This window comes from Pinus tabuliformis, chromosome 9 (assembly GCF_031772625.1).
Source record: "Pinus tabuliformis cultivar Carrire ecotype Pingquan chromosome 9, CPIR1, whole genome shotgun sequence".
Classification (NCBI taxonomy): Eukaryota; Viridiplantae; Streptophyta; class Pinopsida; order Pinales; family Pinaceae; genus Pinus; species Pinus tabuliformis.
The window spans coordinates 1,753,979,918-1,754,003,034 of record NC_142307.1 but is presented as its reverse complement, the minus strand read 5'-3'; positions in this window follow the sequence as shown (position 1 = coordinate 1,754,003,034).

Genomic DNA, 23,117 nt, shown 5'->3' with positions numbered 1-23,117 from the left:
GAATACATCTCATGAAAGTCACAGGAGCATTAGTTAAGCCAAAATGCATAACCAACCACTCATACAATCCATGCTTTGTTTTGAAAGCAGTCTTCCATGCATCTTGTTCTGCAACTCTGACTTCATGGTATCCACTATGCAAGTCTAGCTTGGAGAAATAAACAACTTCTTTCAATTGATCTAAAAGATCATCTATGCGAGGAAGGGGATAACGATTTTGATTGTTATCTTATTCAGTGCTTGGTAATGAATGAACATTCTCCATGAGCCATCTTTCTTTCTCACCAAAATGATTGGTGACCCACATGGTGCTGTGCTAGGTCTGATGGACCCCTTCTCGAGCAACTCCTTCACCTGCTTCTTGATTTCAACATTCTCTAAAGCAAACAACCTGTACATTCCAATGTTAGGAAATGGAGCATCTTGCTGCAAAATAATATCATGCACTATTTCCTTTTTGGGTGGCAGACCTTTAGGTTCTTGAAACAAGATATCATACTCTGAAACAACCTTTTCTAAATCAACTTACTTTTTAGCATTACAACCCTCAAATACATTGGTTTTATTAGGTTTCTTTTCCTTTACAACCATCAGTAAGAATTGTTTGCATGAATTTATCATTCGTTTCATCTGCTCTGAGTTTATGAGAGTATAATTATTCTTGAGCTTATGAGCTCTTACAAAGTATTTGATTCCATCTTTAACAAGTAGATACTTGTTCTCAGCTATATAGAAAATAGCTTTTCTGTCATACAAGTAAGGACTTCCTAAAACAATTCCACATATATCCAAAGGAATTATGTCTAACTCAACCTCATCTATAAATGTTGACCCAAAAGAAAACTTGAGTTTGCACTTTCTAGTCACTTGTAGTTGTGCTTTATTCAACCATCCTAATGGGTATGGTTTCTTGTGAGGTGTAGTTACTAATCCCAACTTCTTTACAATTGCTTCAGAAATTAAATTTACTTGTGAGCCACTATCAAACAAAGTATCAATATTTTGATGTTTGGAAATAACTTGAATATGGAAAAGCTCATGTCTTTTTCTCTCATTTTCTTCATCAAATATAGATTGTGCAAAATTACTAGTAGATGCTTCATAATTCTTACCTCTTATACCTATGGTTGCAATGGTTGTTTCATCTCCTAAGTCTAACCCCAAATCTTTCTGAATAGCTACAGCAATCTTCTTCTTTTTGTCCTCGAACTTCTTAAGTCTCAGCTCTAGATGCAGAATCCAACAATGTTCATCATCATTCCCATCATTTTTATAGTGAGTGCATGAAGCCTTGCTTTTCTATGCAGTGTTAGCCTTCCTTGCTTTCCATTCTGCTTTCATTTCTCCTTATTCTTGCTTGCAGTGGGTTTGGATGATCCCCCAACTTCTGGACTTCGATTCTTTCCTCTAGATTCTAGATGAGTAGCTTGTACAGATGCCTCATCTATACTAGTGGGATTAAACATGAGGATAGTGTGCCTCATGTAGCTATGTAGACCACCAATGTACTTCAACAGAGTCTCAGGTGAGTCTAATGAGATTCCTAGAATCAATGCTCTCTTTCTAAATTCTTGAGTGTGCCCTTGCATACTTTTCCCTTTCAACTGTCGAAGAGTTGGCCAACTCATCATGGTTTGTTGCATGTAGGCCAATGGATAGAACTGTTTTTTGATTGCAGAAACAAATTCACTCCAGACAGAGATAGTCTTACCATGTCTTTTCATGTCAGCTTGGGTCCTGCCTTCCCACCAAACCAAGGTAGTGCCTCCAAGGCGTAAGCTTGCCAGCTGAATCTTGCTCTTGTTTGAATCGATATTCTACACTCTGCAATAAACATCAATTTGTCTAATCCAATTGTCTAGCCTTTCTGCATTCAACTCTCCGTCATATATAGGTAAATCAAATTTAACATCTAGTTTGATCAAAGATGCTTTATTTTTGTGTTCAAGGCTATTAGGAGGTGTGAGAAAGCTTTCCTCTTTCCCTTTTCCTTTTGAGTGGTCATGGAAGTGAGACTTATCTTCTCCTTTGTCTTGTTTAGAGCCTGATGAATCTTCATCCTTATGTTTTCTAAAGTCCCTATACATTTCTTCTACCATGGACTTTATGGCTAGGAATCTATCTATGAATTGAGGGTCTGGCCCAATAGAACCTTCCTCTGACATTGTCTTCCAAGGATAGACTCTCCCAATTTCAGGATTAGTTTCGACCAACTCTCCTTCTCCTAATTTTAGCTTTGATCTAGTTAGCATTCAACAGCTAAACCAACACAAGCTTGTCTAACCTTAACAGCCTAATGCTCTGATACCACTTGATCTAAAAATCACTCATGAGTGTTCTCAGTTAAATAATTAATGAATGAAGGAAGGTATTACAGACTCATGTGCTAGTGTGTGTCTATGTTATCTTAGGCAATAGATCGATCATATTGCAAGATACATAGACACTGGAAAATGGAAGACAGTAAGAGAAACACAGTAAGAAAATGCAAGAACACAACAAATTAATGAGTTCACCCTATCCTCTAGGGATACATCTCCCCAGCTTTCAGTGGTGGCCTTCTTTTATTGTGTCTTAAAAGTAGAGTTTACAATTAGGATCTCAACTTGAGTCTCCTGAAATAGAGGATGCTTGGTAGGGTGGTTCTTGGATTCCCCAAGCCACTAGAGTGCACAAACTCTTTCCTTACCAAATCTTGACCTCTCTGGTCTTTAATAGGAGGACCCCAATGTGGTACTCAATTCCTGACAGATCCTCACAGGGATTGCTTGAACCTCTCAAGCTTTCTGTCTGCCCGATGCTATCTTAGGTCAGCTCAGCTCCCTGTTTCCTGCTCCTTGCTTCACTATCTCTTTCGCCTTTTCCTTCACTGTTTTTCTTCTCTGGTTTTTCATTATTTTCTCCTTGTTCTATTTTCTGTCTGTTCATGGCTTAAAGCCAATCTTTCCTTGACTGTTCGCTTCCTCTTCCACTCCTTTAGATCACCTGCTGTTGTTCGCTTGGAGTTCCCTGCCTCTACGTCATCGTCAACGTCTCACAAGGAGGTGGCCACTTGTCCTCTCACGAACTATGCCAGCTCTTCTTCAATGGTTCAGTTTTCTAGTTACACTATGGAATGACTCATCCGCCAACTCAGCGGACAAATCAGACTTCAAACTTCTTTATGCCACGGCTTAATTTCCCTATCAAATCCGGTTTCTCCATTGGGCACAATCTCCGTTGTCAGATCTAGAGCCCCCAGATCCTATGGTGTTCACTCATTTCACGTGGTTGACTTGCTCGACCATTAGCCTGCGATGAGAGGCAGTTTTCTCTCTCATCCACTGGACACGCGTCATGCGATGAATGGAATCACTCATTTTCTATCAAATCTACTTACCACCCCAATGTGCCTCCAATATACCATCAGTTTTGGAGCGTGGGACTCACCTTTCGCCTTAGTGCTTTCCCTACAGTTTCCCAGCTTCCCATGTGACTGAGCGCTTCAAGGCTTTTCCTTCTCAAGGGGTTTTTCCCAGCGATGCGCACTAATCGCGCATCAGAAATGGCCTTCGTTTCTCGATCCGGGCTTCCTAACTGCCAGTTTTACCTCCTGCATGGTCTCCATGGGCCTCGATCAACGCGAGTTGACCAAGGTCCTCGTTGTTCCTTGATGGGCGAAAACTGCCACTGTCTAGAGGTCTTCCTGATAGCTCTTTGTTTATAAATTCGAAGTCTGTCCTGATTTGATACAGTCATGGCACTTTGATAATTTTCATGGATCCAATTTGGATCATTTTGTCCCACAAGTATAGCAGTCGTTGAGCAATTTCTTTAGCAGTGAATGTTACTATGGCACCCATGAGATCTGCTTCAAAATAAACCATCAAGAGAAGTACTAGGGATGCAGTTGAGTAGACACAAGTAAACTTGCAAATAAATACTGACACCCAGTTGTTCATAAAGAAGGGATCAACACTTACATGGTAGCAGGTTAATGGATCTTTTTTCATAAACAAGCCTTATAACAGATCTAAAGAACCGACAGGTATATCTTGGCATTCAACAATTAGGACTTCACAAGATTGCATGTGGCCCCATGAGTCAGCCATTATAACTAGGACTTCTAAAGTTGTTCCACCGATTGCAACAGTTCTGGAAGAAATGGGAGCAAAAGGTAGAAACTCGACACATGAAAAAGGAAAGAGGAAGGTTGTTGATGAGGCATAGGAGGAAAAAAGTTGGAATATGAAAGCATATCCTATCCTGGAGAAATAAGCTTTGGAAACACAAGCAAAGAGGGGGAAACAAATGAATATAATAGAAAGGAGGAAGCTTGTTTGAAGCAGAGCACAAGCTGAAGCAAGAAGAACAAGAACTCAAGGAAGAAAGAGAGTTGAGGAGGAGAGAGCAAGAAGAGAAGTAGAAACAAGAAGAAGAAGAGAGGAGAGGCACAAAAATCGTAGAGACATTGCTTATACAGGTTGAAGGGAAAACATCAGAGTAGCCAACAACCAAAGAGGAAAGTGAGCACCTGTAGGATCAAGAACTTGCTCAAAAGATAAAATATTTGATTAGGATTGATGACATGAAGGTCAAAGTGGAGAAACAAGGTGAAGACACTAACCTGATGTCGAGTGCACCATAGGTCACAATTCAGTCTCCTCCACCTCCAATAGAAGAGAAAGGCCCAAGCGAGCCAGGAGACACCTTGCCCCTTGATGATGATCTGGTGATGGATAGGTACAATGTTTCATACGATGAAGTTAAAAAGAGTATTGTACAATCGAGGAGAAAATACTTTCAAGATGATTACGAGTTCCCTGCATTCTTGAGAGAAAGGGCGATAGTGGCAGACACCAGGAGAAACCTAGAGGCCATTGTTGATGCCAACTTGGCCTTCACTAGTGCATCCAAGTCCAACACCCAGTTTCTGATCACCGAGAATAAGCAAATGGATAAAGACTTACATGAATCAAGGCAAGAGGTCGAACAACTCCGTGCAACAAGACAAGATGTAGCTTCTGCACATGTCTAACTAGAGGAAATGAGAGCAATGATACTTGCTGAAGTATCCACACTCAGGGACACTATATGGGATCTCTATGAGAAGCTCATGACCATACATAAAGCAATTGTTTGATTGCACATTATCTAGTAGCAGAGCAAGGACTTTGTCCAAGTTCTTAAGAATATAAAAGTTGTCATCATTTACATGCATGAATGGACAATGCAATACAAAGGGGCACCACTTCACATGGAGAAGATGATGAAGCGACATGCAGGGTTACATAAAGCAAGGGTTCATATTTCAATCCAGAACAACCGACAACTCACCTCATCCATTAGCAGTATTCATGCCTCATATGTACGGATATACAAGAGTTTCGATGTCCTAGTGAATGTACATAAGATCCCATCAGTTGGCTCACTCACTCAGGCCAAGCCAAAGAGACAAGTCAGACAAGAGATCGATGAGTACTTGGAGCAGCTAAGAAAAGAAGCCACTAGGGAAGACTTGGATTTGAATGCACAAAACATGCATAAGTACATCGGTGGGCCTATCAAGATCAAGACAATGCTGCTCATGTTTTAGAACAAAGTGGATACATGTTCCAAGACATTGTACCCATATAACATGGAGGCTAGAGTTTTCTTTCAACCAAATACCTTTGCACAATTTGAGGAGGCCATCACACAGTACCAAGCTTGGCATCACTATGTGACTGAGAGGCATCAAGTGGATGTTGCTGAGCTAGATTTTCCCCAAACACATGAGTCATAGTGTTTTGTCTTGGTATGCTATTAAGTTTTCTCTACCCTATTTTGTCTTATATGGGTACAAGTGAAAAATGTAATATTATTTGTAATTATGTTGTAAGTGAAACCCCAAATGTCAATATTGGAATGTGAAATGTCATCATGTTATGTAATGAGTCTCTTATAAAGAAATTGATGAGTCATGAGGGAAGTCAAAGAGTCACAAAGGGGAATGTCAAGGGTCACCCCACCCTTTGTTATAAATAGAATCTCATAACTCATAGAGAGGGCTTTTGGCTAGGATTAGGCTTAGAGAAGCCTTGGGAGTATTGTGAAGAGCCTTGGCTTCTCCATAGCGTAGAGCTAGTATACTTCTTTGGAGGTGCAGGTGTTCTTGGCTATGATGTTCCAGTATTGGGGCTAGTAATAATCAATGGTGTATGTATGGATGGAAATTTCACATATAATAATAATATCATAGGCAACAAGCTTTCATGCATATGTTTTTAAGGTAGTTGGACTATTCTCGTTCTACACTATGGAGATGGAAATTTCACTTATAATAATAGTATCAGATCCAACACGCTTTCATGCATATGTTGTTAATGTAGTTGGACTATTTTGGTTGCTTTAGAAATGTATGTTATTTAACTTATGCATATGCTTATGAACTACTTTGTATGCATTTGTATGAATCTTGTTGAATGCGTGTTGTTGGATTAACTCATCAGTTTAATTTGTGGACTATTCTACATTTTAGCTTGTGATGTAATTACATTCGTGTGTTCCTTTCAAGTTGCATACTATTACAAGCTTCTAAGGGGCACACTTCCTTTTTCCCTCTGTGTGTTAGAACCTTCATGCATCGCACTTGGCTCTATGCAGGGTCACACACTTTCTCTCACCCAAATTTATCATACTTACCTTTGCATGCTACAGTTGTCAAGGCATTACACTACCACCCATTGTTGGGACTCCTCCTCCAAATGATTTAAGTTCTAGTTGGGACTTCATATCAGGGATATCCCTTGAATGTTGGCGGGTCCAATACAATCAACATTTCTGGTTCTAGAAGGAGGGTTAGATGACAAGTTGAGCTCTTGAAGTCTGTTTTGAATTTATGCACATATTTCTTGACTTTTGTCCAAATCATAACCCCCGAATGTTTCTCTAATGTTGTTGATTTCGAAGTGTCAACGAGCATCGTACATGACTTGTCCATATATAAGTTCAATTGTGAGTATGGAACAACCTTGTTCAGGAAAATAGTTGTATTTGCTGACTTCTGGGATAGGTATGATGTACCTTCTCATTATATTTCTTATGGGTTTTTCACATTCACATTCGAAGGGTGCACAAAGAAATGGTGTTACACATTGTCTACTGAATCTATACACTCATTTGATCACCTGTTTAGAGAATTATGTCATGCTTTCATTCTCTATGACTGTAAAGGCCCTTAATAAAAAAATTAAAATGTCGAAAATCACCTGATGAATCTCTTCAAGATTTTCACAATCATTTTCTTCATTACTGTTATGAATTTCCTGAAGATGAAGTTAACTGGGAATTGTAGGTTTTAACCCTGTACAGAAATTACCTGCATACGAATTCTTAAACAAATAAAATAAACAATGCGAGAGCATAACCCATAAAACACATATGCACAAAGATTTTTCCCTGGATCCCAAAATCGGGACTACCAGCTTGATTTTTCATTATGTTCCTTTCAATGTTACAATACATATTTATACATGCCGAAACATCCAATACCATGGACCGAAAACCATCGCGTCCAATACCATGGACCGAAAACCATCGCGTCCAAAAAACATGTGCGAAAATCATGCACAAAACCATAGGTGGGTCCGCCCAACCTAACATATGGTCCAAAACCAAAATTTTCCGGGGCGCTGCCCCGGACCCCATAAAGTGGGGTTACGGGTGCCCTTCAAACCCCCCTATTAACTACGTGGAAAGAATATAACACAACCCAACAATCTCCCACTTGTTGTTTTCTTTCCACAGGGGGGAACAGGAGAGCTTAGTCATTTTTTCAGCCCTGAGATTCCCATTGCTTCTCTACACCAAGAGAAATTCTCAGAGCTCACAGATTTTGTCAATGCATCTGCAGTATTCTTCAAAGTGTCCACCTTTACCAGCAACACCTTTCTGTCTTCTATCATATCCCTCACAAAGTGATACTAAACATCAATGTGCTTTGTCTTTGAATGATAAGCAGAGTTATTTTCCAAGAAAATTGCACTTTGGCTGTCACAGTCTATTCTTATAGCTCCCTGTACTAACCCCATACTTGAACACAATCTCTGCAACCAAACTGCTTCCTTGCTTGCATGAGTGGCTGCCATGTATTCTGCCTCTGTAGTTGATAGTGCCACTACAGATTGTTTCTTACTCATCCAATTGACTGCACCTCCAAATAGGTTAAACACATACCCACTTGTAGATCTTCTCTGATCCAGATCTCCAGCCCAGTCTGCATCAACAAAGCCATGAATATCCAACACTCTGTCCAATCCTAGTCTTCCTTGGTAGCACAAACCATAATCATTAGTGCCACGCAAATACCTGAAAACCCGCTTCACTGCTGTCCAGTGCTCCTTCCCAGGTTTTGACATAAACCTGCTCAATACTCCCACTGCATGTGCAATGTCTGGTCTAGTACAGACCATTGCATACATCACGCTACCCACTGCACTTGCATATGGAACACGGGACATGTCCTCTTCCTCTTCTTGTGTCTTGGGACACTATTCAGCAGATAACCTCACACCTACAGGAATAGGAACCTTCACCGGTTTACTATCCTGCATATTAAACCTCTGGAGTATTGTCTCGACATACTTCCTCTAGTTTAACCAGAGCTTTATCTTTGACCGATCTCTTTTAATTTCCATGCCCAAAATATAGTTTGCAGCACCAAGATCTTTCATGTCGAATTTAGAGGACAATTGGGTCTTCAAATCCTGGATAATTTCTTTGTCATTTCCAACCAGCAACATATCATCCACATACAAGACCAAATAAATAATACGGTCACCAATTAATTTAAAATACACACAATGATCTGCTTTGCTTTTGGTGAAGCCAAGTCCCCGTATAAATGTATCAAATTTCTGATACCACATCCTTGGTGACTGTTTTAACCCATACAGAGACTTCTTTAACTTGCATACCAGTTCTTTCTTACCCTTCACCGCAAAGCCTTCAGGTTGCTTCATGTAGATTTCCTCTTCCAAATCCCCGTGAAGAAATGTTGTCTTCACATCCATCTGATCTACCTCAAAATCAAAAGCAACAGCAACAGATAAAAGTAATCTAATAGAAGTTACCTTGGCAACAGGAGAAAAAATATCACCAAAATCAATTCCCGGCACTTGGGAATAACCTTTTTCTACCAACCGAGCTTTGTATTTCTCCACCTTCCTTCTGCATTTGTCTTCTTCTTGAACACCCATTTGCAGCCAATGGGTTTCCTTCCAGCCGGCAACTCCACCAGATCCCAAGCCTCATTTTTGTGCAAAGATGCCATTTCATCGACCATGGCCTCTTTCCAGAGTTTTCCATCCTCTGAATCCACTGCTTCCTTCACAGTTCTGGGATCATTATCAGTAACAGACAAAGCAAAATTTGAACTGAAAGCAAATGGACTATACCTTTCTGGTTGCCTCTTTCTCGAACTGATCTTCTCACAGCCGGAGTTTGTGGCTCTTCATCTTCTAATTCCTCCTCTGCTGCAGAGTCTGATTCTTCCTCCTTTGGCTCAAACTCTATCTTCTCAGGTTCCTTTGGTTGGACTTCATGTTGAATAACATCTTTTACCTCTCTGAACAACACATCTCGGCTGTACACAACCTTCCGTGTGACTGGGTTCCAAAGCTTATAACCCTTTAAACCATCCTTATACCCAATAAAGATGCACTTTTCAGATTTACTATCCAACTTGGTTCGTTTCTCCTTTGGAACATGTACATATGCATCACATCCAAATACCCTTAGATGTGAAAGAGAGGGTTTCTTACCAGTCCATACTTCTTGTGGAGTCTTATCCTCCAACGCTGATGAAGGTGATCTATTGATCAGGTAACGTGCAGTATCCACCGCCTCTGCCCAGAATTCCTGTCCTAACCCGGCACCACTGAGCATGCTTCTTGCCCTTTCCATCAATGTCTTGTTCATTCTTTTTGCGACTCCATTTTGCTGAGGTGTATATGGAGTAGTCTTCTGCCGTGCTATACCACACTTCTTACAAAATTCTTCAAATTCCTTGCTGCAAAATTCTCCACCATTATCTGTCCTCAGCACCTTTATCTTCTTCTCTATCTGATTTTCCACCAGAGCCTTAAATTCTTTAAACCTGTCAAAGACTTCAGATTTCTTCTTAAGAAAATATATCCATGTATTCCTTGAGAAGTCATCTATGAATGATACATAGTACACAGACTTACCCAGTGATGGAACCTTCACAGGTCCAAACACATCACTGTGCACAAGCTCTAATATATGTTTCGTCCTCTTACCACCAGAGGGGAAACTCACCTGATTCTGCTTCCCATATACACAATTTTCACAGAAATCAAAATCCAGAGAGCTATCATTCATACCTTCTACCATACCTTTACCATGAAGTATTCGAAGGCCCTTCTCTCCAATATGTCCAAGCCTTTGATGCCACAACATGGTCTTCTCTCCAGAGACCACTAGATTTTCTACTCCATTTTCAGGAACCATAGAGCTATTGCACCCATCAACAATAGTGCTACCTTGCATCTTGTACAGAGTTCCAATCCGAACTCCCCGCATCAATATCAGTGCTCCTCGAACCATATTGCAGGTATCTTTCTCGAACACCGTCTTTACACCTGCATCATCCAACTTGCTTACAGAAATCAGATTTATGGCCAATGCAGGAATATGTAGAACACCCAGAAGTGTTCTAACCCTTCCACCTTGCAACTTCAACTTTACTTTTCCCCGACCAATGATTCTAGCCTTCCTATCATCTCCTAAGAAGAAGATCCCCACCTTCATCTGATGTGGTTTTCGCCTCTGCAGAAGGAGCATCATCAGATCCCTTTCCTTTATCAGGAGCTTTAGATTTACAATCCCTTCTGAAGTGCCCTTCCTTTCCACATTTCCAGCACACCACCTTTGTAGGTTTTCCTGGAGATTTAGATCTCCCTCTAGATTTAGATCTCCCACTCGATGACTTATTTTTGTTTTTGTTCTGGGACCATCCTTGTACAGACAAGGCATCACCATTCTGGTTGTCCATATTTTTCCGTCTCATCTCCTCTGTCAGCAAGGCTGAGACTATTTCATCAAACTGCAAAGCAGTTGCATTGCTACCTATTGCAATAACCAGACTATCCCACGAATCTGGTAGAGAACACAACAGACTGATGCACTTATCTTCATCTGAAATTTTAATATCAATAGATAATAACTGACTTACCACAGTATTAAACGCATTCAGATGCTCTGTCACCGAGTCTCCATCTTTCATCCTCAGGTTATACAGCTTTTTCCGCAGGAACAGTTTATTCACCAGACACTTAGATTGGTACAAAGTCCCTAACTTGACCCACAAAGCCTTTGCCGTAGCTTCCCCTGATACATTCAGCAATACTGAATCTGAGACACACAATTGTATTGTGCTCTTTGCCTTCCGATCCAACTTCTTCCATTCTTCATCGGTCACTCCCGATGGTTTAGTACCCGGATCTACCACGATCCACTGATCTTTATCCACCAACAGATCCTCCATCTTGAGTTTCCACAACCCAAAATTCTGACCATTGAACTTCTCAATCTCTATCTTTCCACTGCTCGCCATCTTCTTTCACCACCAGAATCGATCTCGTAGATCTCCCACTGAACAGGGTCTACCACAGGCCCGAGCGAAACCCCTCAGCAACAAAGGCGTCCCCTTGAATACAAAACAGCTCTGATACCAAATGTAGGTTTTAACCCTGTACAGAAATTACCTGCATACGAATTCTTAAACAAAGAAAATAAACAATGCGAGAGCATAACCCATAAAACACATATGCACAGAGATTTTTCCCTGGATCCCAAAATCGGGACTACCAGCTTGATTTTTCATTATGTTCCTTTCAATGTTACAATACATATTTATACATGCCGAAACATCCAATACCATGGACCGAAAACCATCACGTCCAATACCATGGACCGAAAACCATCGCGTCCAAAAAACATGTGTGAAAATCATGCACAAAACCATAGGTGGGTCCGCCCAACCTAACATATGGTCCAAAACCAAAGTGGGGTTACGGGTGCCCTTCAAACCCCCCTATTAACTACGTGGAAAGAATATAACACAACCCAACAAGAATTTTAGGATGAAAATTTTCAATATCTTGTTCACATTTCTAAGAATCCACATGAGTTAGAATCTTTTGAAGCTCTCCCAACCTACCTTGATGTTAGAGCTTCTAAATCTGAGATGGACAAGGTTGTTGTCTCAAGTGACCCTCTGTCTCCTTCCTATCAAACAACTCTAACTCCGTAGGTCGAGGTGGGAGAAGTTGAGAGTCCACCTGTTGATTTATCACCATCTCCTCCTATCCAACCTGCTCAGGATTTTTGCACAGATTTGGATTGTAGCTCTGATGGTTTTCATGTGGTATTATCTCCTCATCCTCCATTCTTTTGGTCCCTTTGATCGTCCGTATTTTGGTGTGTTGTGTTCATCTGTCTTGGATATCACAAGTGATGTTCATGAGGATCAAGTTCTGGATGGAATTGGTGTTGAACAACCAACCTCTGCTATTACTTTTGATGAGTATGTGTGGGAGTCTGAACAAGAATTTGCAGTGAAGGATGACCTCCTTTTGTCTGTAAATTGTCCACTTTATCTTGACATCTTCCATGATTATGTCAGTTATGTTCCATCTTGTGAAAATTTATTAGCGAATGTTTCTATTTCCGATCATTCTCATGACACGTGGAATGCCAGTTTTTCATTTGAATGCAGAGAGGACAAATCTATCTTCCCTGATCCTCCCAATCTCTCATCTTACCTTTATAGAAACATAGAGGGTTAAATTTGTCATTTTCCATCATCCCCTATTTACGATTCGTCAGATCATGAGGATGTCGTTGTTCATCATCTTGAATTTTTTTATCGTGGCTTTCATGATATTTTCATTCATTCATTCGATCACAATTTTGATTTGTCTACTTTTGATATTTCTAAGCCACCAATCTTTGATGATCCATCTTCTGATGAATTCAAAACAACTCAAGTTGTTGAGGCACCTCAACCCGAGCTGATGGTTATGACAAGTTTTCGTAGCCTTGAGGTTAGTCCCACTTCAAATCATAAATATGTTGAATCTTTCCAGGCTCCTCATCTCTCTGTTGTTTATACTAAAAATCAATCTATCTCACCATTTTCACATCCTCCACTAAAATCACATGATCCTATTGCTCGTGCATTGGAGGAGTTGTACATAGCAAGCACTATTGCAAAATGAAAGTTTTCTTATTTATTTATGCTTGCTTATTTTTCAAGTTCGAAGGTGTGTACATGCTTGTCTTCCATGTGCAATGTATTAGGACACAATGGTATATCTACAGAATGCCTTGCATGTGCTTTTCATTTTTACTTTTATGTGGATGCATTCAAGTTTCGAGTGTATTGGTCTACATTGTTTCATCTTTCTTATTGGTTGGTGTGCTTGGATATCTTTCTTGTAGACCATGCTCTCGCCTACATGTGCCAACCAATGCGGTGATGGTTGCATTAGAAGTATCACTTCACATGAGTTGGCCTATGTCCTGCTTAGGTTAGGAGTAGGAGTAGTGTTTTATTTTCTTGTTTTTTTCTTAATTAGTTTTCTTTTTCTTTATTCTTTCCTTTGTTTCTTTTCTTTTGCACCTGTAGCATAGTTTCTGCATGAAACCGCTTTTGGCTTCTTAGACAAGCAAGGTGAAATCCAAGAGGAAATTGTACAACTATCAACACTTGGTTATCTATATATTCCCTCACTTTATGTGAGCTTGTGCTTCTTCTAGTCGATGATACCTTGATCGATAATATGTTCCTTTCATAGAGATTCATGGTGATATCATGATGCTTTCACAAGGAGAGGGAAAAAAACTTAACATGTTAGAGCTATATAAAAATATCTTTCTTTGAAGGGACAATCTAATATGCTCTCAATAATTTTGGATCCCTCTTCCACCTCATGAAATAAATAAGTGCCTATGCACAATTCTTTGAAAAATGAAAAAAATAAAAAAATGAAATAAAGGTGAAAGAAGAGAAAGGCTTCCTACACATAGAGGTGAAGCAAGTAACTTTTTTGGGGTACTGCCCATGATCACTGACAATAGAGCAATGCTTATGTTCTATTGAGGTTTGCTGCAGTGGAGCAACACTAGAGATGAAACTAAAACTCTGACAGACTATTTACTTGTGCATCTATATACCCCTCTTCCCAAATGGAAACAACTCAGTTTGACTTTGCTTGGTATGTGTGCCATTGATAAAGAGAATGGTAGGGACTACATCTTTAACTCAAGCTAAGTGAAGAAGGTATGATAATCAAAGAACTGAACAATACTTCTGGAAGATTTAGACTCACTTTGCACAAGATAAGGTCGATACAGAGAGTTGGAGGTCTACCAGTGTGTTGCAAATGTTGTAGCAGCTACAACCACCTTCCAAAATTTTTCCTATGCTTCGATTTTGGAGCCTCCCTTCTAAATCACAACAGCTCATCTTGCACTGATCCAGGTACTTATGCTTTGAATAAGCCTTATTATTTTCATCTTGGCTTGTGTTTTCTCACTTAGTTCATTTTCTAACCCACAAGCCAATCTCTTGACTTGTTCCCTTGACAGTTCTAGGCTTGCCTTAGAGAACAACACAATTCTTGATGGAAACTGACCTTGCTCTCGGGAATTATGCAGTCCTAATTCCTACTGAGCCTTTAGCTCAGAAAATGCTCAGTACTGAATGGTAGGTAGCCTTGAGCTTGGAAATTGCACAGAAAGCAGAGGCAACCTAGAGCCACTGAGCCCATAAATTGTACAGACCCCACTATGCTCAAAAACTACGTAGTGCATGAGCTAGAGAGTTGCCCATTCCTTCCCATAACTGTGCAATTATTCTGGTAAATGCATGGAATTTTTCCTGAAAAGAAAAAAATAAAAAAACATCCCTAAAATATACAGATCAATTTTTAGTGTCCTGAAGGAGGCACTTGTGCTATTTTTAGAAACTTTTGCCAATTGTCACTTTTTCCTTGATTTTAGGCTTTCATGTCACAACCCTAATTTTCCCAAATCTATCTAATTGATGCTACTAGAGCTCATTATTACATTTGATATTGGAGCTCTAACATTCCCGAGGAAATCAAGGAACCTTCGGAGCATCATCGTCGCCTTTCCGGGTGAGTAATGGATTTTATTGCTTTATTTTCACATTTTGTCGTTCAGCGTGTGTGAGTGTTGTTTCACTTGTTTCTCTTAACAGTTACTAGCATTCTAAATTTCTTTAGCTTGTAGAAGTGTTGTTTCAGTCTGTCGTTTTCCTTTCAGAAGCATCACATTGATTTCTTTGTTTTTGCACTATCAATCGTTGTTTCAACGACTCTCCTCACACATTTGAGTTTTCATCTATTTGTTGAGTTTATGCACCTATTTCACATCAATTCATATTAACTCAGTCATATTTGAACTCAATTTCACTTTTCACTAAGTTATGCTCACCTCCATCGAGCAGATTTGCTACGTCACTTGGCAGGTTTTGCCTTGCCCAACTGGGCATTGTGTAATCCTAAGGTCCAAGCTTCCAGCTTAGCCTCTGGAACTACGCAATGTGTAGTACAAGTTGGCCCATACTGTGCATTACGCAGTTCCGAGGCCCAGCCTATCACTTAGGCCATTGAGACTGCGCAATGCACAATCTTTCCCAAGTCCTACCCAGGCTCAAATATGCATTGCATAGTTCCAGACCTCAGTCCTCAACCCTGTTTGCTAGGACTATGCAATGTGCAGTTCCCTCAGGAAGCCAATATGCCTTGTCAACTAGAATTACATAGTCCCTCTTGCCAATTACCCAGATTTTTGCTTGATCGAGTTATGAAGTTGGTTTTTCTTAAGGCTAATGTTTGCTTGCCATGAGTGTCCTTTTGTCCCACATGTACAACAATTGTTGAGATCTTTCTTCAACAGTCACTATTACTATGGCACCCACAAGATCTGCTTCAAAAGAAACCATTGATATCAGTACTAGGGATGCAGTTGAGTAGACACAAGTAAACTTGCCAATATATACTAACACTCAATTGTTCATAAAGAAGGGATCAACACTTACATGGCAACAGGTTAATGAAGATTTTTAAGAGACAATCCTTACAATAGATCTAGAGGACCAGAAGGTATATCTTAGCATTCGAAAATCAGTACTTCACAAGATTACATGTGGCCCCATGAACCGATCAGTATAGCTGGGACTTCTCAAGTTCTTCCACCAATGACATCAGTTCTGGAAGAAACAAGAACAGAAGGTAGCAACCCAACACATGACAAAGGAAAGAGGAAGGTTTGTCATTAAGGAACAAAGATGGAAGATGAAAGGAGATCATATCCTATAGAAAGCAACTTTGGAAGCACAGGCAAAGATCGGGAATGTACATGTGCAAAATGTAATATTATTTGTAATTATGTTGTAAGTGAAATTTCAAGTGTCAATATTGGAATGTTAAAATTCATCATGTTATGTAATGTGTCACTTATAAAAATGAGGGAAGTCAAAGAGTCACAAAGGGGAATGTCAAGGGTCACCCCACCCTTTCTAATAAATAGAGCCTCATAGCTCATAGAGAGGGATTTTGGGAGCCAAGATTTTGGCTAGGCTCAGGCTTGGGAGTATTGTGAAGAGCCTTGGATTCTCCATAGTGTAGAGCAAGTATACTTCTTTGGAGGAGCATGTGTTCTTGACTTTAATGTTCCACTATTGGGGCTAGTGGCCAACAATGGTGTATGTATGGATGGAACTTTCACTTATAATAATAATATCAGAGCCAACATGCTTTCATGCATATGTTGTTAATGTAGTTGGACTATTCTAGTTGGTTTAGCAATGTATGTTATTTAACTTGCACATATGCTTATGAACTACTTTGTATGCATTTGTATGAATCTTGTTGAATTCATGTTGTTGGATTAACTCATCACTTTAATTCGTGGACTATTATGCATATTAGCTTGTAATGTAATTCCACTCGTGTGTTCCTTTTAACTTGTGTACTATTACAGGCTTCTAAGGGGCACACTTCCTTTTCCCATTCGTGTCTTAGAACCTTCATGCATCACACTTGACTCTCCACGGGGTCACACAGTTGCTCTCACCCAAAGTTATCATGCTTACCTCTACGCGCTACTACAATCAAAGCATTACACTACCACCCACTGTCGGGACTCCTACTCCAAACGGTTTGAGGTCTAGTTGGGACTTCATATCGGGGAGATCCCTTGAATGTTGGCAGGTCCAGCACCATCAACAAGAACCTAAGAACCAATCAAAAATCCAAACGGAGAACCCACTACATCACGACTATCCATGAAATGGTAAGGCAAGGATGAAACCACTGTCAATATAGGAAAATCTCTATGCAAATGACAACAAATAATAAAATAATAAAATGCATGAACCATGCATCCAAATCTCAGCAAGAAAATCACACATGCAACTCGCTACCTGCAATGTAATCTTGTTGTAATAGTTGATCCAACCTTATTTTCTTGTTGTCCACAAATTCCTTTCTTTTTTTGCTTGCTTATCTCTAATTCCAATTGAATGTTAGATTTCTACAAGAATGCTCTAAGTGTGCACGAGTGTATGAGTGCTAGAATGAACAAGAGTTGAGCCAAAAACTGTCAAAAAGTCATCAACTGTTTCTCTAATTCCTTTTTATCATTGATGTCTAGTCTCTTCCTTCCCTTTTTCCTTTTTCTTGCATTTTCCTTATTTTCTCTCTAATTTCCCTTGCATCCATATTTGTGTCTCTTCATCTCCCTTTTCTCCCATTTTCCTTTATTTCTCATAATTGAATGTCATTTATTGCCTCTTTTCCATTTCCAATACCTTTGCCAATTTACATATCCATTAATAACCACAAGTGATTCCCACTATATTGTTTTCCCACCATTCAACTTGGAATACATGTCTTGTGACCTTGGTTTTATTTTATTTACATGGAAATTCCTCCAAGGTTGTTACAATAACTTATGTAGTGGATCTTGGACTTTGACTAAGACTAAGGGTGCGATAAGAAGATTTGCACACCATGGATTGAATTCAAATCTTTCTTAATATTTATGTCATGAAAATAATTGACATAGTACCTTAATAACTCCTCTAGTGCTCAATACACCTGAACGAGGGAATGAACCACCCTTTAACTTGTGTAGAGGATATTTCAACTCTGTGTGGGAAAACGAATATTGTTAGGAAGTATTTTGCACCACAAACATGTATCAAAGCCTCGATATTGGTTTAGGGATGAAAATAAGTGCTTGTGGCATTAAATAATGCACCTCTAGATTAAGGGCCATGGATAAGGCATCAAGTACCACACATGACCTTTGCAAAGGATATTTGTTCTCCAGTGTAGATAATGTGTTGTTAGGACGTACATGTAACACACTATTTTTCCCAATTTGTAATTATAATTATGACCTAGTGTTTTCGTGAGTCACAAAAAAGATATTCTAATCATTTTTTAATTGTGACAAACAATTAAAATTATTGTAATTACATTTGGCTGATGAATAAAGAAAATTCTCTTAAAAATTGCATGAGGGTGAATCAACAGTACTAGCCATGATATCACAAGTAGGGATTGGTGAGGGGGTTGAGAGATTACCTTGCTCGCCAAGCAAATATTTTGTCAAAAACCCATATTTCTAGATTATTAAAATATAAATTCAAAGTTATTTCCCTCTCTTCCCACTTTACCAAAAGTAGTTACTAAAAGATAGATGGGTAGTTGGGAAGCCAACCAACCATAGTTATAGATGTACCATAGGTTGTATGGGATGGCTAAAATCCATCATCCAAATGTACTAGCAAGAACCTACCTCAATTTCCCAGATGGATTGCGAATTACTTTTCCACAAGCTAGGGAAATCATGATTTATCTTAGGTAAGGACAAGAGGACACATATGGCGGTCAAGGGGATCATTATTCAATATGAGAAGAGTGGATATAAGAGACAACAGATGCATAAAATAGTTTCCAAGAGTTCCGGAAATGCTCACGAGTAATGAGAATGCACATGAGTGGAAAATAAGTAGATTCACAAATGGATTTACTACTAATCATTTATAAGAAAATAGAACTTGTTTGGGCTGGCAATAATCATTCCCAAGGGTTCTTGAGTTAGATCAATTAATAAGTAATTAGGATTGTTAAAACTTGAATTTATCTATTGGAATTGAGTGTGAAAGCTCGAACTTGACCTAGGAAAAGAGGTATGTCAATTATGATGTTGGCTAGGTAGAGAAGCATGCATTGGGAGAGGGGGTTTATGAGGGATTTCACATGTAATGAAGGGAATCCCTTGTGAAATTGAAACCAAGTAGGAAGGAATTTATACAATTTATGGAAGTCTCGGGCTTATTGGGTAGAGATAGTTTTACTGTTGTCATTCTGTGAAGGAGATTGGCCTTCACATACATAAATTTCATTAAGAAACTAAGTTTTCACAATGGTATCATAGCTTGGCTAGGAGTTGGACTATTGTAGATAGAGATAAGTACAAATAAGCCTATGGTTAGGTGGAAAAGAGTACACCCTTCTTTAATGGTAGGTAAAATATTTCAAATAAGTTATTGTATTGTTTAAAATGATGTTTTTAGTTGTAATTTTACTTGATATTTACTATCTAAATTAAAGTTACCTACAAGATGTGACTATTTGATAATAATTTTGTATTATAGTTAAGTATAATTTTTAGTGGGAAATATATTTGAAGGTGACACTAGGATTTAGATGGTTCTTCTTAATGACAGGATTCACTAAATTTAACTATAAGTTTTTGTAAGGATAATACAAAATTCTTTGATCTAGGTGGGTATTGGTGGCCACTCACCTATTCCATTGGCTCAAAGCACAGTTCTCCATCTTAGCAGTTTTTCTTTAGTTTTCCAGGTCTTAAACTTATGGGGTTGTTTTGAGGCCCTAAATGATGCTTTCTTAATGTGGCGGAGGTTGAGGAAATAGATGTAGGATCTTGGTTAGGCCCTAGACAGAATGTGTAATTCTTAGATAAACATTTCTAGTGGGATACCAAGTGTGCCAAACAAAGATTGTGTTAGCTACCTATATCAATAGGTTTCATATTTCATGATTGGAAAAGAAAGGTCCAAATATGCTCTGCTTTGATGATGCAAAGATCCCATATTTCCTAGAGAAAACAATGTAAGTACATAGTTCTTTGTTGACTCAATTTTGATGGGTGATCCAAAAGCCTAATCTGGATCATGCCATGTTTCAATTTTTTGTTGTAGAATAGAGGAAGAAATCTGTCCAAACTGTTTAATCTTGGCAGACCAGTAGCTTAGGTAGAGAATTAAGGTTCCCAACTGCTTAATCTGGGACCTTGGAAGCAATAAGGGTAGCATTAGATAGAAAATCAAAAGGGAAAAGCCAAGAGAAAAGAAAAGGCATATAAGGGTCTGCAAGTCTAAGTGCACCCTCCATGAAGAAATAAAAAATGCTAGGCAAATAGATGGGTAGGCAGATGGGGTTGCAGAAGTTTCATTCCTTACAATTGAATGTGGGCTAACCTATTCACAAAGGAAAATCAATGGTTTGAGAAGGTCCTCTTCTCCATTATGTTGCAGCAAAGTAAAGGAGCATGTCTAACTTCCCAGTTTCCCCTCTCACTCCCATTCCTAACATCCCCTCATCAGTTGAGATTCATGGAAGAGTTTGAGGTTTTATGGTGGTTCTTATCCCTTTCAAAGCCACATTTCTTGTCTAAAATTCTTTTCATTTTGATCTACTCCCTAAACTAAGTGATTTTCAAAATAAACTTAGTGATATCATTCCTCACTTACCCTTTTTCATCCATATTAACTCCTAACTTCTATTATCTAAATCCCCTATGTTACTCTTTCCCTACTATTATAACACTATGGTGTATAAACCCCAATCATTGTATAAATATCCCTCCCCTTGGCATTATAGCCATATGTTCACAGTCAGGGATTAAATTGGCACCAGGCCAGTTTAAGAACCCTAAGCCCTACCCTTTTCCCCCTTCAAGAAGTCATTTGACCCATTTAACCCCTTTATATGCTAAAACCTTATAAAAACCCCATTACTGTACCCCTAACCCGCTTCGTTTGCGAAATAAGCACCAAAAACCCACTTTTTCATTTTATCCAAAGTTCTGGCGCTATGCGCATTTTTGCAAAAAACATTGGAAAAACCATAAAAATCCGCCATGTTCCAAAGGTTTCCGCCGAGCGCAAATCCTGAAAGAAATATTATTTTATTCCGCCCTCCGCCCGTATCATTCGGCCATCTCAGCATCCCGTCAACCGTCGGATCGGGCCCCTTTGATACGACGGCCCTCGTGCATATCGGACCGGCCCCGACATCCGAGAGTTACCTTCCGATATCTGTCAGAGGGTGATGTCAGGCCTCTGCCACGCGCCACCCCCACAGCGTATCGGAGGTACATCTGACATTCCTGCCTCCATATCAAAAGCGGTGTGATATGAAACCGCTAACCACTTCCAGTTTCGGTTGATCCGCCCTGCCAGTGTCACCGCCGTGTCAGCGCCCCGTCCCCGATTTGACCCACCTGTCTGCCACTTCACCATCCCCGTGGACCCCTTGTATGCCGCCATGTCACCCGATGACGTCATGCTGACGTCATCCGACCTTGACCCCACCTGATGACGTCATGCTGACGTCATCCAAAAAAGGCGCCAAAGTCCTAAAAAACTATATTTTGGCCGAAATGTCGCGTTTTTTACACTTTCTGCAAAAAACGCTGTTGTATCCTCTGCATGTATTTTTACGTCCGAGCCTCCGCCAACCTGCTGAATCAACCTGGAGACCGCTGGCGCGCCATTTCACCTGCATCCTTGACCATTGCCGACTGTATATCAGGTATTTATCCGTGCAAATCCTTTCTGCGCCCGGTTTTGTCTGTAAATTGCCAAATTAACTTAAAGCAGTGAAAAAACAGATCATTCACCAGCAAAATCCCCTCTGCCTGGTTCCCAGTTGCACCTAGAACATCGAAATTCACCAGCTAAGCCTCGTTTACCTGCAATTTGATGTAAACTGCATTATGTTCGCGCAATCGCGAACTAGTAACCCAAACCATACCAATTTGTTGTAAAAGAGAGAGTAAAGCCAGACATTTGCCTTAGTTGTGTTCAAAGCAGTATTTCAATTGCTGCAACTCACCTTTTGTCCTCTGTACCCAAGTAATTCACCTTCCTGTTCAAAGAAAACTCTTTAGTGTTGTTCTGAGCAGTAACACTAGTCCATAAATCACAGAAATCCTTAAAGTATCCATGGATCCACCAGTAGCCCCGGTGGCATTGAACGTTGCTCCATTGAATGCCCCTCAGAGACAATTGGAGTGGCAGCCTCTAGCAGACCTGGATTATCAGATATCCGAAGAAATGTTGATGCACAGCAAGTACCACATTCATCTGTTGAATGAGTTGAGGATTAAACATGAAGCTGGAACAGATGTATTAGGTATTTGGGACTCTTTTCTCCCTATCTTCAAACTCCCACAGGTCAACCAGTTTCCTGAGCTAATTCATCTATGTGCTGAATGCTATGACCCTACTCAGAGGGCAGTGCTTGACCCTTCAGGCTCAGTTGTTTTCTATATCACTCCTGAAGCCATCAGAGAGATGTTGCAATTCAAAACTCAGAAGAAATTGGTTCCTTTGTCACTGAGTGATCTGATTAAGCAAGGATCCAGGTTGACAGATGCTCAGGTCACCAAATTAAATCAGCTCTACATTGACTTTGACTCTGTGAAGTATCCTCCTATCAACCATGTATACCTCAATCAACTGGGCAGAGATCTAGTAGATATGATCAGTCCCATCCTGGGCTACAACTCAATTGAGTTTGTTGATGAAACTGTGCTGGTAATGATGCTTATGTTTACCCCTGGCAAATCTCCAGTCTGCTATGACTATGCCACTTTCATATCAGATAAAATACATGAGCAATTGATCAACCTGGCAAGAGAAAGGGTGTTCAGATACACCTCCTACATCTACCACTTAATGTTGTACTATCAACACGAGAAATTTCATTTTGCTATGAAAA